Below are 17,063 nucleotides of genomic sequence, written 5' to 3' on the forward strand. Positions count from 1 at the left end.
GAGGGCATGGTTTGTTTTTTTCTTTTTTCCCCAGTAGTTTGGTACATTTTATGTCAAGTCAGAATCGTAGTGAGAATCGCAATTCTTTTGTGAATCGATGTTTCGTCACTGCTCTTTACTTTAGGATTTAAAAAACAGAGAAGAGGACTGGAGAGAATATGCATTTGACAAGTTTATCCACCCAACAGATCAGTAAGTTATATTACTGTTATAATTATGTTTTTTTTCTATCCTTGCACTGTGTGGTTCTGAAGACGAGTTTCCTGTTGAGCTTTTTTTTCTGCCTGTCGTCACAGTTCGGTGCTTTAATTCTGGACTTGAACGTCACTTTGGTGCAGAGATTTAAAGCTGCTGCTCCTGCTGAGATCAAGAGCCGAGCCTGAAGCTAAACGGCGGTGAGCTGGTCTAATCCGGCCGGCGGCTGCTAGCGGAGGCGCTGGGTCCGCCGGAACACCTGATTCAGCAGGAGCAGCGGCCAACTGGCTCACACCTTCAGCGTTACAACGGCAGCGACATCCTTTCATCGTAATGTGATGATAAAGAGAAGCAGGGCCCGCCGCTTTCACTGACAGCTTGTCTGTGCCACTTTTGGATCGAATAAAAGGAGCTAAAATACTCGCTCCTTCGCATATTTCTTCTGTTTTTACTGTGTTGTAGCCTGAATGAATTATGAAAGCAGTTCCAAATGATGATTTGATTACTGAAGGGGGGAATGAAAGCTAAAACCAACGGGATCGGTTATTTAATCAGTAACGATCTTTTCCGGAAGCACCGTCGTACCATTTGCTCACTTGCGCATGCGCTGAAGAAATGCTTCTGCGTTATAATAAATTAGACTATTTATATTTATTAAACTACTCTTTGATAATTCTCTTAATGAATGATAATTGTCCTGATTTATTTAAAAGATTATTCTAACTGTTAGCTAGTAGCTAACGTCAATGCGCCCTCTGGTGGACTCATCATTCTCCAATATTTATTATAATTTCACATCTTTATGGCTTAAATATTATGTTGCTGTTTTGTTTAGCCTCCTGTCAGCAATAACCCATGTAATGAATGGCGGCGGCTCACTGGTTGTAATTCCTGCATCATCAGGCTGCTGGGTCGGGAATTTGTCCCTGTCGCTCCGGGGCTCCTCAGGCCTGCAGGTCCTCCGATAACAGCAGCAGAAATTGGTCGTTTCTTTTCAGACAGTCCATTAAAATTACACAAATGAGGTTTTAAATCATCCCCCTGTGCAATCTGTTATCTGAAGGGCAGAGCGTTTCCTTGTCACAGCGAGTGGAAAAGCATAATCAGAAGTTATATTTTGGAATGTTAGAGCATTCAGATCATTTTAGATATTTTTCCTGTAACTTTGTCAATTTATAAAGTCTGAAATGAGCCTCAGACCTCCAGCTTGTTCTCTTTTGTGCACAGTAACGAGGGTAATAACATCTCCAGCACACAAGCTCTTCAGCTCAGTAATGGAGATTTGATTTACTCAGATCTGCCCTCTGGGTCTGTGTTGCCTGAGGCCAGCGCTACAATGGCTTCTCATCTCTCTTTTCATTTTTTTCTGCCTTATTTTCCAGAGCTGCACAATTCTTTCATCTCAACAAGAAAAAGAAAAGCACAGGTTCTTTTCCCCCCTCAAAATTACAATTAAAGTATGCAGTGGGTTATTAAGAAGGAAAGCGAGCTGGCTTGGCTAATATGGCAACCTTAACCCAGATCTGGGCTAAAACGTCGCTCTGAGAAAATGTGAGCAGAGATGGAGAACAGGCTTTCATCTCTCACAGAGATTTCTCCCAGGTTTCACAGAGAAACTGTAGGAACTGAATTTTAAAGTGCCTTTAAAATGACTAAAACTCCACAGCATTACAATATTTATGCAACATCTGCAGCAGGGACAGGAAGCAGCATAACTTTCCTCTCCTGTTTGAAGCTTCCAGTCCCTCAAAACAATGTATTCACTGTATAAACCCTGTATTTTTATAACTGCATGGACTATTTTCAGACATATTTCAGGTTATTGTTTGTTTACAATTACAGTCCAACAGCAGAACGGGAGAGCTGAATCTGAGGCGACTGACTGCATGAAAACACCTTTTATAGCACTTCTGCTTCTTTCCACATGCTAATTGTTTTATATATTCAACTAGTGATGGCACAACTTGAACAGGGATTACAATCTATTAATCAGATTTTAATTGAAAACTATATACGCAACATTTTCAATTCAGAAAACATTTTTGTTGCTAAATTATTGAATAAAATGAGAATTCAGCTCAACAACAAAGATAATATAGTTTGTGCGTCAGATTTACAGACGGACCAGAAACACAATATGAAGGTTCCAGCTTGGGATTCTTGTATGTTAAAAAAGTGGTAAATTGTTTTAAAAATGTTAACATTTCTGGATTTAAACGTTCAACACCACAAGTTATTGTTTGCTTACAGCTAAATGCGCTCGCACCAGTTTCAACGCCACAGAAGTGCAGTTTCTGAGTTTGTTTTCAAAGTTTGACCCAAAGTAACTTGTTAGTCATACAAAAAACCAGAAGTGAAAGCAGCTGGGAGTGGCAGTGATTTACCCTCATGAGGCTTTGCATCACCAACGAACTGGTTTATGAAATTATGGATCTGAGAAGCCTGGCGGCTGAATGAAGCTTTACGATGCTGTTTATCCTGATGGTGGCGCTCACCAGGTCTCTTCTGTCACGTCTCCCAAGTACTCCATTATGGTGCTGCCACTGCGTTGTAACTCTCCGTTCCCCAGTGATTCATGAGAGGCCATTTTCCATGCCGAGTGAAGCTATTAAGATGTTGCCACCAGGCCTGGCATGTAGGCTGCACCTGTCTGCTCCTCTATAAGGAGAATAACATTTCCTTCTCTGGGTTTATTAACTCTGATCAGCAGCTTTACAACGCAGACAGACTAGCCAACACGTCCAGCAACGACAGCGCTTTTAATTCAAAGTAGAAACAAGAAGGCAAGTTATGATAATCACAGAAAGAAGGAACTGACTTCCCAAACTGTTTCCTGGTATTACATCAATCCAGCAGATGCTGCAGAATCTTAAATATCCTGCAGATAGAAGCTGATACAAAGGAAATAATGAGTATTTTCAATGCATTTTAATGGATTTCCTTTATTTATACATGATAATTAAGAAAGATGCACTTTTCCAGAGAATACTGCATGTAGAAACGTTTAAACCCAGCAGTGAAGCTAATTCACCAGAACCCAGTAGAAGTGTCTGATATCAGCCAAGCTCACATTTCATTTTCACATTCTCCTCCTGAAAACAGACAGAGCATCATTTCCTTATCATCTCTGCTTGCTGAGCAGCGTGGAGGCAGAAACGCTTTTCCACCTTCAGTCAATAACTGCTCTGCTGATGGATAAGTGGGCCAGTCCTAATGTAGACCTTCATCTCTTCAATTACAAACAGGGGAATTCATCTCGCTGATGATAACATATATTTTAACAGAACGCTGCGCTGTGCATTGAGAATTGGATTCCTCTTAAAAAGCAGAGACAGCAGCACGAAGCACAGCGTCACAGGAAACGGTCAACGTGGCGCCACGAAACAGCTGGACACCGAATCCCTCTGAGTAATATCCACACATACAGGCTGCTGGGGCGACCTGCCAGGTACTAATAAAACCTACAAAATACCTGGAAAAAAGCCTCAATTTAAAAGAAAAGTCTGAATTCTGAGAAAAGTCAAATTTTGAGAAAAAAAATGTCAGAATTCTGGTAAAAATTTCTGAAAAACAGAATTCCGAAAAGAAGTAAGAATTTAGGAAAAATTGAAAATTCTGAGGAAAAAAATCAGATTTGATCAGATAATTTGAGTTTTAAACTTTGACATTTTCTTAAAGAATGAAATGCGGCTCAAGTTTTCTACAGTGTACATGCGCAGCTTAACGTTCGGTTGACGCGACTCATCGTGGAAATGTTATTCATGTCTAATGTGAGAATGAAAAGGAAAACAACTGCTGCAGTTAACGTCGCAAAAAACTGGGCAACGTTTAAAACATGGCTCAACTCTTTGACAGCTTGGCAAAATACAGAAACCCAATAAATTACAATATTATGGAGAGTCCATTTATTTCAGGAACTTCATCACAACTCATTATAAAAACTTATATTTCTGTTAATTATAATGTTTTCCACTTACAGCTAATGAAAAGTTGACATTTACATAATAAATTAATACAGAAATGTAGTTTAATGAAAAATCTGTTTAGCAGCTGCTTCACGGCCGTCAGGATGGTTATTGTAACTTAGTGAATTTGACAGTATTTATGTTTGTCAGTTGTGGTGCAGAAAGTCGTCAGATTTACGGCGGGGAGGTGGAGCCCAGCAGGAGCGCTGCGGTGGAGTCGGAGGTGATCCATCTTGGTATTTTTAGCTGTCGTGAACTTGTTAAGGCGGCCATATTGGAACACGTCTTTAACTGAAACCTGGAGGCTCATAATTTATCTGCGGTGTCATCAGAACGGTCCCTGGAGTCGCCCGGCCTATAAATACGGAGACGGCACCCGAGGTGAGCCTCCTCTGACGCCCGCACTTTTTCACCTCAAACTTTGAGGCGCAGAAGGTCATTAGAAGGAAACTGTCAACCTGCCAGCTTTCATAAAACAGCTTTTTAATCCCTCTGTGTAATATCCACACACACAGGCTGCTGGGGGCAAAAACAAAATATTCCATTGATTGCTTTGAAGGAGACTTGTCAATCTGCCGTAATGGTCACATTCAGTGACTTTCCTTTGTGTTCTTTGAGTCTTTGAAGGATTTCCAATATTAAATATTATCGTTTTAATTGAAATAGCAAATTAAATGACCTCCTAGTTGATTAGTAAACAATTAAAAATGCATCAAAATGCCCATCATGGGTTATTTAAATATGTGTGATTCTTATTGTGGGTACATGTTGTTAAGAATATTAAACATTTGGGCACATCTGTATCTGTTTCCTTTGCACTTAAAACTGTTTTACGTTTGTCAAAACTCTTCCTGAAACGTATAGTAGGTTCTTTATCCAGAATGAAAGCAACCAAAGGTTTAAGAAATATGTAATGTGGTTAAAACATTGCTAAAACAATGAATTTTGAAGCAATGGTTTATAAACACATCATAATGCTTGTTTTCTAACTTCCTGTAAGGGTTAGCTGTGCTGCTCAGTCTGTTCTCTAGAATTTATTTATTTATTTTTCAGATTATCTGCCTGACACCATCACTAGTGACACTTTCAACAAATGTGTAAAAAAATATATTTTATAAAAATTGAAAAATGAGCCCATTAAATATATTTTTCTACTACTTATTTTTTTATTAATAATTAGTTTAATTTTGAAGCAGCATTCAGTTTCTATGCACCACAAATTTGGAACAAACTTCCAGAAAACTGTAAAACAGCTGAAACACTGAGAGCCTTTAAATCTCAACTTAAAACCCACCTGGTTGGAGTTGCTTATGGCTAAATTGCGGGTTTTGATGTCTTCGATGTTTTTAATGTTTTTATCTTTACTTTTCATCTAGTTATTAACTTCTTTTTATTTCTCTTTCACACTGTCTATGTAAAGCCCCCCGGAAAACGTCCCAGTTCAACGAATCTATATCTAGGGGTGTGAGAATCCTTGTTAAACGACGTTTAACTAAAGTCCTTCGGGGTTTAGAGTCCCAGTTGACGGCGTTTCAACTAAAATCCTAGAGGTTGGAGTCCTTGTCAAACGGTGTTTTTGACTAAAGTCCCAGAGGGTTGGAGTCCCAGTTAAACAATATTTAACTGAAGTCCTAAAAGGGGTTTTAATGTTTTTATCTTTTTAAATCTTTTTCAAAATGTCTTTCTCTTTCTCACTGTTTATTCAATGTCACAGGCTGTTTTTATTTTAATTATGTAAAGCACTTTGAAATGCCTTGCTGCTGAAATGTGCTATGCAAGTAAAATTTGATTTGATTGATTGATTTCAATGAAATGACTCCCCATAATCAATGTAAATAAGTAATATTATAGCAACCCTAAACACAAATTAAATGTAATATTAAAAACACAAAAGATGAATCACTTTTTAAAAAACTAAATCTTTGTGTGCAGGGCTGAGGCCCCCGTGTTCTCAGACCGTAGCTTCGCCCCTGCTGTTGAGCTTTCCAGATGAATTTCAGTGAAAAGCTGCTGCAGTTTCTGCGCAGGCATCATACCGGCTTTATGTTTTCTTTTCAGGCGGCCATTGTGTTGAATGAGCGGCTCTGATGTGGCCCCCGCCCCCCTGATTGTTTCCGGGCGTCTTCCTCCCCCCGTCCCTCCTCTTCCTCGCATTATTCCCGTTTGGAGCGGAGAGCTGACGTCAGTGAACTTCCAGCAGCTGTGGAGGCGAGCTGAGGAAGAGGAGGAGATGAGAGCGCTGGATGTGGAGCTTTCTGGGTTTCTCCGGACCTCCGCGGGTTTCTCTGTGAGTACAGGTGGTTTGATTTTATTTTATTATTATTTTTTAATCCGAACCCGGTCCGGTTCTGACGCTTTCTGGTCGGGTTTGGAGTTCGTGGCCGAACCTAACGGGAAACTTTTGTTGCTCAAGTCGCTGCAAAGTGCAGCTCGGAGTGGCTCCGCTGAAATGTCGAGTCTTGGCTCGGTTTCGGTCCAGGAATCTTTTATTTTTTCCGTTTGAAATGTGCGGATCTGCTTCCTCTGCTGCGCAGAATGCGCTCTCAGGTGGCGCTGAATGCCGCTGTTTGTTTTTGGCGCAGAATGTTTGGATATTTCTCAAAGTGCCACGCTGGGTTTGTCAGTCAGTTGCAGGTTGTTGCTGTAAATCCCAGCATGTGGAACATGAAGTCGACTTTATTCGAATCATAATCGGCTTAGATGGAGAGAAATGGGACGCATTCCTTCATGTGCAGCTCGTCGGAACCGCTGGAGCGGGTTCGGAAATGTTTCAGGGACTTCTGCTTTTTGTTTTGCGCCTGAACCATTGGATCCGGTTGTGCAATGAGTTCGGTTCGGGTTGATTTTAAACTCTGATTTCTCTGGTAAATGATTATAAAGTCCATCTGAACTTCTTGCCGGGCTGTCGCAGGTTTTTAGGGGAAAATAGACGCAGTGGGAATGAAGGTTTAGCAGGTTTTCCGCATTGTTGCCTGGAAAAATTGCCGCAAAATGCAAATGCAATTACATTTGAATATCCTAAATATCTGCAGGTTCAAACTGCAAATAAACAGCATCACTGATACTTCCTGACAGGCACATGCATGCCTTTCTGCTTTCTTTATGCCTCAGACTGTATGCATGTGGTGATGCAACAGCATGAAAACTGAACATTATGATTATTCTGATTGTTTTATTAAAATGTGTTAAATATGCAGTAATTTGTACAGTAGGCTGCAGACAGGTGTGTCAATTCATTTTCCTGCTGGTGTCAAGCTACTTATTATTATTATTAATATACTTGTTCATTTTAATTAATAATTTCACAGATTTTAACATGATTAATTGCATTTTTAGTTCCGGTGAAAACCTTTGTTTTCACTCGTTTCTGGTACTGCAGTAAATCTGACGCGCAAGCGGCATCCGCTAAGCTAACTACATCTCAGTCCAATGCTCCTAAGAGCGGTATTAATGGCATCATGGAGGAGCATTGTTGTGATGCTGAACGCAGGAGCTTCTTAAAGAGACAGATACCCGATTTCAAAACATTAAATTATAGTCAGATTTCATTTAAGTCATTTTTTTAATCAACTGAAGGTTGATTAAAACCTTCAGTTGATTTCTAGGCATTTTTCTATAAAATGAAGTATATTTATTAAAGCATAGAAATACATTCTCGTCTTTGTCCATTTTAGGTGATATGACAGGGGCGACTGTGGCTCTGTGGGTAGAGTAGTCGTCTTGTGATCAGAAGGTTGTAGGTTCAATTCCAGCTTGATCCTGCCTCATGTCACCCAACCCCAATCTGTGTATCAGTGTATAAATGTGTGAGTGTTTATGGGTGAATGTGACTCTAGTGTAAAGCGTTATATAAGTTCAGTCCATTTTCCATTTAAATGTGTGATTTAACTAAAGCACAAAAAATTACATTTACTTCTCTGTATTTAACTTTTTTAAAGACTCTTTAGATGTTTAAGTATTGCCAATAATGTTGTTGAATAATAAAATACAGTGATATTTTCAAACTTCCTGTCACCTTTTAACATTTTGGAGGTAAAATCACGCTGAGCCATTGAAATCAGCTCTGATGCATTCAGAATTCAGAGCTTCATATTTGTGCTTCACACTTTTATTTTGAAATGGGCAGTTATTGCATCCTTTATAATTTCAACCTGCCAATGGGACTAAAGATGGATATTAGCCACATGGCTAACGTCTCATGTATTTACATTCATTAACACGTATTGTCCCATTTTTAAAAATAAACCTGAACATGAAATTAGAATTGAGATACTGGATAATAATAAACTGACGATGTTTGCAAAGCCAAAAAAGCTAAAGTTTGCTCCAAACCTCAACCAGGACATGTTAGCCACGAAGTGGACACTCTCTGCTGCCACCTAGTGGTCGGAGTTTAAATTTAAATTGTTTTTAAATGTATATGCTTCCTATATTCCGAATTCAGATCAACAATCTATGTAATTTAGATGTCAAAAACAGATTATGTAATTTTTAAATGTTTTAAGCGAATTCAGATCATAAGGGCTTAAAAACAGAACGAAACATGAAGCTAAAATAAGTTGTAATCTGCATTTATTCATGTTTACACCCAGTAAAACAACAGAAATGGGCAGAAGGGGTGTCTGAATGCCTGGGTGTCGGAGCTGGAAGGAGATAACGCAGGCGGTCCTGTGATTTCGCCTGACGAGGTTCTGATTGGACCAGGTCTGAGCCAAAGAAGCAGCAGGAAAGTTTTCAGTGGAAATGATTTATTCTGCGTTTTGGACGACCTGCAGAGAAATCCCTGACAGACAAAGTGGTTTGAAGGTGCAGCTGATTCCCTGCTGGGCTCAACCAGACAGAAGCTTCCGGATCAAAGGATTGTTTAAACCTCTAATGTTTTCATTTTACTGTTTAATGATCCAACATCTCTCTGCTGGATCTAAAGACCACGAATATGTGGTCCAACAGTCAAACCGTCCCACAGCAGCTCGTTAAAGTCGCATAATTTACTTTGTAGAAATTATTATTAATGACAATTAGATATTCAAAGTAGAAAATTTAAAATTTAAAAGCATTATTACTGTCATTTTTAATTTAGTTTTTAATTTCAATAAAAACAATTGTAAACACATCAACAGTTTAAGTCAATATAAATATTTATTATTCTGAAACAATACACTAGAATAATCAATTATATAATCTAAAAACTAGTTACATTTTTAAAAATTATTAAAATATGTTGAATATGTATTCATATTTAATTTAGTTTTTTTTTAGTTTTGAAAATATTTATTTTCTGATATAACAAAATGTTGATTGTATTAAGAATATAGTTTAAAAACGCATCTATAATAATTTTATACATAATTTAGAATAATTTTATGGTGAATTAATTCTATTACATATTTTAAATTCATAAAAGGAATTATCATTTATTAATTAAATAGAAATATTGGGTCGGGACTTTAAGTAATCATATCTTTTTGCTATATTTACAATATTTAGTGGAAGCTAATGCTAAGGAATTTATAGATGCAGAAAATAAATAAAAATATGTTTGGAAAAATTATTTTAAGTATGCTAAACATTTTCAAAGCTAGCAAAACCGCTAAAGCAGTAAGCTAAAGTTAGCTCTTCTGTTAGCGCGTTAGCCACTAGCTCCGGAGCAGCTAGCTCCAGTCTGATGGTTGAATAACAGATTAAAACTATAAATATATTTGCTGTCGAGCTCATATGTTTCTTTATTAATTGATTTATCAGAAGAATGAAAATGTTGTGTTTACACACAATGAAATTAATTTGATTTAAACATTTTTAATAAATTCCCTCCACACGCCAAGTGCATGTAAATGTGTGCATCGATAAACTGATGACATGAACTGAATGCTCATCATTTTTAGCAGTTTTTACTGCAGACTCAGCTCTGCCTGCTGTTTGGGATTCGGTTCCTCTGAGTTTATTGTCCGTCCTGCTTGACGTCCAGCAGCGCCGCCGCCTGAAGGAGGCCTGTGTTCGGTTAGCAGACTCCTTAATTAGTGCCGGTTCTGGTTTCTGTCCTCTCATCTCGCGTCTTTGTCTCACTTTCTCTTTGCTTTTGATGAGCCCCGTATTGTTTTCTTTAACTGGAGCCTCTCTCTCCGCTGCTAATGGAGCTTCTTTGTTCTCCAAATGAGAGAATATTAAGACCTACAAAGAGACTAAATAAATAAATAAGAGCAGCTTCAGCCCCGTCAGTAATGAAGGTTTATATTTAGTGCTTTGATGTCTGAATACAATGCCAGAGAGAGAAAGTGCTGCAGCCTCGTACGGATATCCTGGAACAGAAACAGGCCCACAGCATCACAGATCCTCCACCACAGCAATCAGATAAACGTCCTTTTGTTTCGTATCAAATCCTTCTGGAGTCCGAGTCGCTAAAAAGCTGACCAAAGCTCCACATGTTGATGTTTGTGACGGTAGGACAGAAATCCTCCCATGCTTCCAAAATTATGAATTAATAGGAGCTACAACAACATTTAGTTTCTGTTTGGGATCCATAAAGTAAATTTGAATGTAGTTTTTTGACCTTTGCTGTCCTCCGTACTTTAAAAGTTTGGATTCCAGTTGAACTCTGCGATTGTGACTGAAGTCCACAAATCCCCGGTCAGGCTGGTCGCTATAAATAATTTTGTTGGATGAAAACCCAAGAACACGTTCTCAAATATCAATAAACTAATTAAACGCTGGAACTGGAAGATAAATATCCAAAATAAACAAATGGTGACGCTTAATTTGAAGGATCAGACTGACACCAACATGAAGGCGTCTTCATGACTGTTTTCATGAAGCGTCATTCGGTAAATAATGACGATTTTAATGTAACGTTACTAAAGTGTCATCAGTTGTAAATGTTTATGAAGACGCCTTCATGCTCACGTCAGTCTTCTGTAAACCCCTTCACACAAAGCGCTACCAAATAAAAAACCAAAACAGACAGAAAGGATCATCAGGCCTCTGTTAGCAGACTGGCCCTTCAAAATAAAACTAACCTGAAAGCTGGGGATAGTGATGACCTCTGACCAGAATATTCAGAGTCACATAAAGTCAGTTACAAAGTCGGCCTTCCATCACCTGCAGAACATCTCCAGGATCAGAGGACTGACGTCCCAGCGAGATGAAACTCTGAGAATAAACTTTAAAATACGGTTTTAGTTTATAAATGACTAACCGGTTTAAACATTAAAGATCTGCTGCTGCTGCTTCGACCTGCCAGAGCTTCACAGTAACTGGATTCAGTTACTTGAGTAATTTTACTCTGAAGTTTCTACTTGAGTAAAATTTCTGGGTTTTCTACCCACTGAGTGAAACAGACTCACACCTGCAGTTTCTGTTAAAGTTTCTGAAGTTTTTTATTCAAAGAAACTGATTTGAAAACATTTTCTTTTGCCTGACTTGTTATTTTTTTGTACATTATATAAATTATTGTCATTTTGGTCTTTACAACAGCAACATTTCCACCTAACTTTATATTTTGATCCGTCTGATGATGTCATTTTTAATTATTAAATGATTATAATTTGACCAGTTACTTTTTAATTTAACATGAGGATAATTTTTGGGTTCTGTGCAGACCTGTCAGCTCTTCTGGTTCCAGAACCAGAACCAAACATGGAGACGCAGCATTCAGCTTCTATGCACCACAAATCTAGAACAAACTTCCAGAAAACGGTAAAACAGCTGAAACACTGAGCTCCTTCAAGCCCAAATGTTCAGATTTGGTTCATAATAACTTGAACATTGACCAACATATTTGGTGATAAACCGAAATGTTTGTTGCTGTTTTCACAGTTTGTTGTCTTTTCATCATGTGGAGCAGTTTGATTTGCCTTTTTGCTGACATGTTTGTTTTACCAGTAATCTCTTTGTTCGTTAACTCATTAATTGGGTGAGGTTTGGTCTGCGACCTGAGCAGGAAGGAGGTGCAGCTCAGGTTGGATGACATCATCGTTTAATTAACGAGCGTTCGAACACGTCGCACGGTCCAGTTTTGGCGGCGCGTTGTGATTCAGAGGCAGATCTTCATGGTGCGGTTATCGGAGAATTGATGTGCAGGTAACGTAAAGTCGCTGATGCAGCAGAAACAGACGACCTCTGCAGCAGGACGAGGAAGAGTCTAAATGAGTAAAATCTACGTTTTGAAGCTAAAAGTTGAAAACACTTTAGCCTGTGAAAAAACACGGCTGCTCCTTCTGTCTGCACAGAAAGTTTAATGAGCTGAAGGTAAATAACTCTCCCTAATTAGCGATCGGAAGCAGGAGTTGGTCCTAATGAAAACTCTCAGCGTGATGGATGGACCTCCAAGCTGGACGGCGCGTCTGCTTCCTGTTCCTGTCTGAGCTGATCAGGGTTTCTGCAGCGCTGCGACGCGTTTCAGAGTTAAACTAACAGAGTGGCTCCTCTCTGCTCTCTGCTAGCAGCGGTTTCCCTCCAGCAGGCGACTCTCTGAAAGGTCAGCTGCAGAGAAAACAGGATCCTTGACTTTGCTGCATGAGGAACTGAAGCCTTTGAATTTATAGAGCATTTTTAAAACTGAAGAGGAAAAGAGAGAGATGTTTGTAAAGGCTTTGTGAACCTCAGACGTTAAAAAGACTGATAAACGGTTTGTTGAGTACAGTTAAAATCAGAATAGGAACCTGCTGGGGTCAGTATTTTTGTTTCACCTTTTGCTTTTCATGATTCAAACAAATTTCTGTAATTATAGAATTTCTTGTAATGTGGCTCTAGATGAAACTAAGCTTCTAAAAAAACTAAGTGCATAGCAGAAACTAAAGCTAAAGCGCTTTAGCACTTTAGCTGTAGCTATGGTAACCTTACATTACAAACATTTGCTAATGCCGAAGCGCCATAGCGCTTTACCAACATGGTATGTCAGTGTGATACCAGCATTGTATTTATTGCAAGCTAATGCTAAAGCGCTGTACAAATGTATTGAATAGAGGCTAATGCTAAAACAACATACCAACATAGTGTAATAAAACAAGCTGTTGTGTAAACAGTCTTCACTCCTTTCAAAATAAGAGCATAAAAATAAACATCTAACCAAATCAAACTTTATTCAATTCAAAGTTTACATAACATTGAAGTAAATAAGAATTTATCTAGAAAAATTCGTAGCTAGGTATGCTAAGTGATTTCAGAGTTAGCTAAGCTAAGTTTTGGTTTAGCGCTTTATCGTTTTTGCTAATTAAGATCTTTTCTAGGAGTCGGTTAAATCTATTATTGAGGTATGTGTGGTAAAATAAATACAATCATAATTGTTCTTGTGCATTTATGATAAATGTTAGAATCATTTATTTAGCATCAGCAGTGAGTTTTTAGGGCAGCTGGAGAAAATCAAACTGCAGAAATATAAACTGGTTTTAAAACACGTTAGAAACTCTGAATAAACCTCCAGGTTTCGGTAACAGTCCGGTCATCTCTCCTGCCATCCATCCTCCCTGTTCCTCTCTGACACCAAGCAGCTGAAAGTGTTTAGGAGCGGGTCCAAACGGGCCGCAGCAGAACCCTCCAGGCGGAGAGGGCAGCAGAGTGTTTGAGCAGCAAAATGGATGCATTTCAATCTACTTCGGAGAAATTTATCAGCGCTCTCAGGTAGATTGAGGCTGAAGTTCAGACTCGACGATCGCCATGACAACTGAGCAAACTCAATCTGCGGCTGAAGGTCAGCAGCAGCGATGGAGATGAATCTATTTCCCAGGTTTTCTGATGATGTTTGACCCGGAAAAAACAGTTAAAATAATGATACAAATAATGTCTTTAACAGCCTGGAGAATAAATAAAATGTACTTTTTTACCCAGTAACAGGTCTTCACTCTGATTGGCTAAACCTTCAGCAGTAACGTTGGTCAGAAAATGAGAAATTAAATGAAAATTTAAGAGAGAAAATGAGATCAGATTCTGATTCTTCTTTAATATCTATAAATAACTGAATACATTTTAATAGTTTTGGGATTATTTTAAAAATGAGGTCTCAACAGTAAAATAAAACTTTGAATGAAGTGTATTTTTTTATTTTTACTTTTAAACTTAATACCCAGTTTCAGCTGCTGGATGTAAGATCTCAGTGTTACAGCATCCAGTGTGGATTTTCTGGTTTTTATTCATAGAAGATGCAGGTTAGGAACATGAAATATTTGGACTCGGTGCTACTTCACACACTGTCGGCTGCTTACTGTTAGGTTCTGCAGTAACAACAAGACAGTTTCCACTGTGCCCATTAATGCATATTAAGGTTTTATTTGGTGTTTTGAATTATAAAATTTTTTGATTCCATTGTGGAAGAAAACTGTAACATTTGCTCCATTTTCTGTCGAACCAACCAAACCCTTTGAGTAACCTGTTCCCCTCCTGGCCTGTGGGGGCGCTGTACCAAGAACCACTGATGTTGTTTCATGTCATTTAAAGGAGACGCAGGTCTTCTTCACAGGTGAACTTCCTTCAAACAAAAATGGAGCCAATAGATTTTAGCGGTTATTTGTCTTTGGTTAAAGACCACAAGCCATTTCTGCCGCTAGCGCTAAGCTAACACATTTGTTTAGTTGTATTTACCCAGAATGCCCTGTGCTGTAGTCCACTTCCTGTTTCTGGTCTGCTTGGCGTTCACATGCATCTGAACCGCACCAGAGTTCACTTCAACCAAACTGAGGTTTGTAGGCGGACCAGAGTTACATGTTTTTTGTCGACTTCACCCTCCCCAACCGAACCGGACTTTCCAGAACCACGGACTGGAGTTAAATTGAACCGGACTAAACAGGACTGGAGGGAATAAACCCTTAATATGTTGAATGTAGAAAATGGAAAATATTCCTCAATCTGAGCGGCGTAAATGTTGTTCTCCTGGTTATCTTAAAACTGTCCTTGTATCAGTTTTAAACCTTCATCTCTGCTTTTCCTTTTATTAAAGTCCAGTTCAAAGCAGGATACTCTCTAAAGGTTTGGAGTGAGTGAACCTCTTTGAACCCAGAAATGTGTTCTGTATTCAGAACCGTCTGTCAGCCGTTGACATTTAAAGCTCGGTGTGCGAGGTCGACGAGCTAACAGCGATTACGACCAAACACTTCCTCTGATCAGAACCAAATAACGACGCCTGATGTGTTCCTGTTTTATCTCTGGTTTTAACCCTTTCAAGATCTTCCTCCTCCTGAATGTCACAAAGACATCTCCTCACGGTTAAGGTTGTCCGTTTTGATTAATTGATGTCTCTGCAAGGCAATTTCCTGATGAATTGGAGTCTGTCGCTGTGAGAGATAAGCTAATGGGATGAGAAACGGTTAGCACTACACCTATCAAGTTTTAATCACAGCTGCAGCCATAAATAGAGCGAGCGCACATCTGGGCTGAATGATAAATCAGCTGGAAGCCTGTTTTATTCGCCACTGTTTGCTTGGAACCAACTGGAAGTGGGTTCATGTTTTCTCTGATCCTCCCTTCGGTCTGTTTGGGGTCACGACCTCGCCGCTGATGCAGTCTGCATTCAGCAGCCGGCGGCAGCATCTCCACTCAAACACGAGCCTCTCCTCCATCTCTAATAAGAGCCAGACACTTAGAAATGAAATTACAGCCGAGGGAAAGGACTGAAACCAAATGAGCTACTGGGGTTTAGTCGGGTTAAGTAATAGAAAACAATATCCTACAACAACTGAAACGCAGCGGCATGAAAAAGTGTTTGCCCCCCTCCTGATATCCTATTCTTTTGCATCTTTGTTACACTTTAGTGTTTCAGAACAGTAAATATTAGTTAAGACAACACAAGTAACACAACATGCTCCAGATATTAGAAGACCTCCAAAGAAATTCAGGAACAAATCAAAGCCATTTCTAAATCTCTGGCACTCCAGTGAACCGCAGGAGCTGCTTTTCCATTCAACATACAATTGCACAATTTGACACTTTGAAAATAAATGTGCTTAATGGAAACACTTCAGTTTAAAAGAAACACGTGTTTGATAAAAACGTTTGGCATTGGATGAGGTTGGTTTTTGGTTTATGTAGCAAAATTGCAACAGAACATTTTTCATCCCCATCAGACGAGTCGCATGATCAACAACAGGATGTACTACTGGCGTAAACCACAAAGAAGAAGACAGGAAGTAGTTGGAGGATGATGCCATTTCTTATTTAATGGAAACATCGCAATTTTGAAATAATTTTTTGATAGTAGAATATTCACAAAATTCAATAAGTGATTAAGTTTGTTCATGTGCCATCATCCTTCATGGTCCTCTTCGGCATTTCTACCAGTAGAAACATCCTGTTGTTGATCATGTGACTCGTTTGATGGGGGAAAAGTGTTTCGATTGCAGATTTACAAAATAAACCAATTAAAATACAGCCGGAAAAAAAAAACGCCGCCTCCCAGTGCCAAGTCTTTTATCAAAAACATGAGTTTGTTTTTTCTCCAAAATTGTCATTGCAGGAAGTGAATTAATTTTTGTAATTTTCACAATTTTCTGGTTAAAATTATAGCTAATCATTGGATTTTTGTGAATTTTGGTTCAAATTGAATAATTTTAGAACCTGGTGTTTTTACTTTCTACTCCTTCTGCCTTTGAGTTGGCAGAAACTTTAAAATAATTCTGATGGACGTTAAATTATGACCAGGATGTAGAAACGCTGCAGCATGAAGACAGTGAAGCATTAGCCAGAAGCAAAATGGCTCCCTGTGTATTGTTTCACAACAGGAGTTTACTGCTGATGCTCTGGTTCTGGCCGGGTTCTGCATCCAGAACAAAGACTTTCCTGTTGAACTTCAGGACGGCTGCTGACTCTGCTCACCGTTCACAGCTTTAATAAGAGCAGCTCTGAAGCTTCGGCCGTGTTTCTGTTCACTCCTTCATCTGAAAACATGATTCCTGTCTCCTCTGCTCAGTTCTCTGCAGCAGT

At 39.0% G+C, this 17,063-nt stretch overlaps 1 protein-coding gene across 3 annotated transcripts in view; it reads left to right on the top strand.

Annotated features, from left to right (window-relative positions):
• Window positions 1-6,180: 6,180 nt before the first annotated feature.
• Window positions 6,181-17,063, top strand: part of gulp1a (GULP PTB domain containing engulfment adaptor 1a) — a 149,094-nt gene continuing 138,211 nt past the window's right edge. The window contains exon 1 of one of the 3 annotated variants that reach the window (XM_014987010.2): window positions 6,181-6,457. The gene's annotated coding sequence lies outside the window, so the exon portion shown is untranslated. The remainder of the gene's footprint in view (window positions 6,458-17,063) is intronic. The other 2 variants (XM_014987007.2, XM_014987012.2) reach the window with 2 other exon arrangements.

This window comes from Poecilia mexicana, unplaced genomic scaffold, assembly GCF_051168715.1.
Source record: "Poecilia mexicana isolate PSO_F unplaced genomic scaffold, ASM5116871v1 scaffold_2, whole genome shotgun sequence".
Classification (NCBI taxonomy): Eukaryota; Metazoa; Chordata; class Actinopteri; order Cyprinodontiformes; family Poeciliidae; genus Poecilia; species Poecilia mexicana.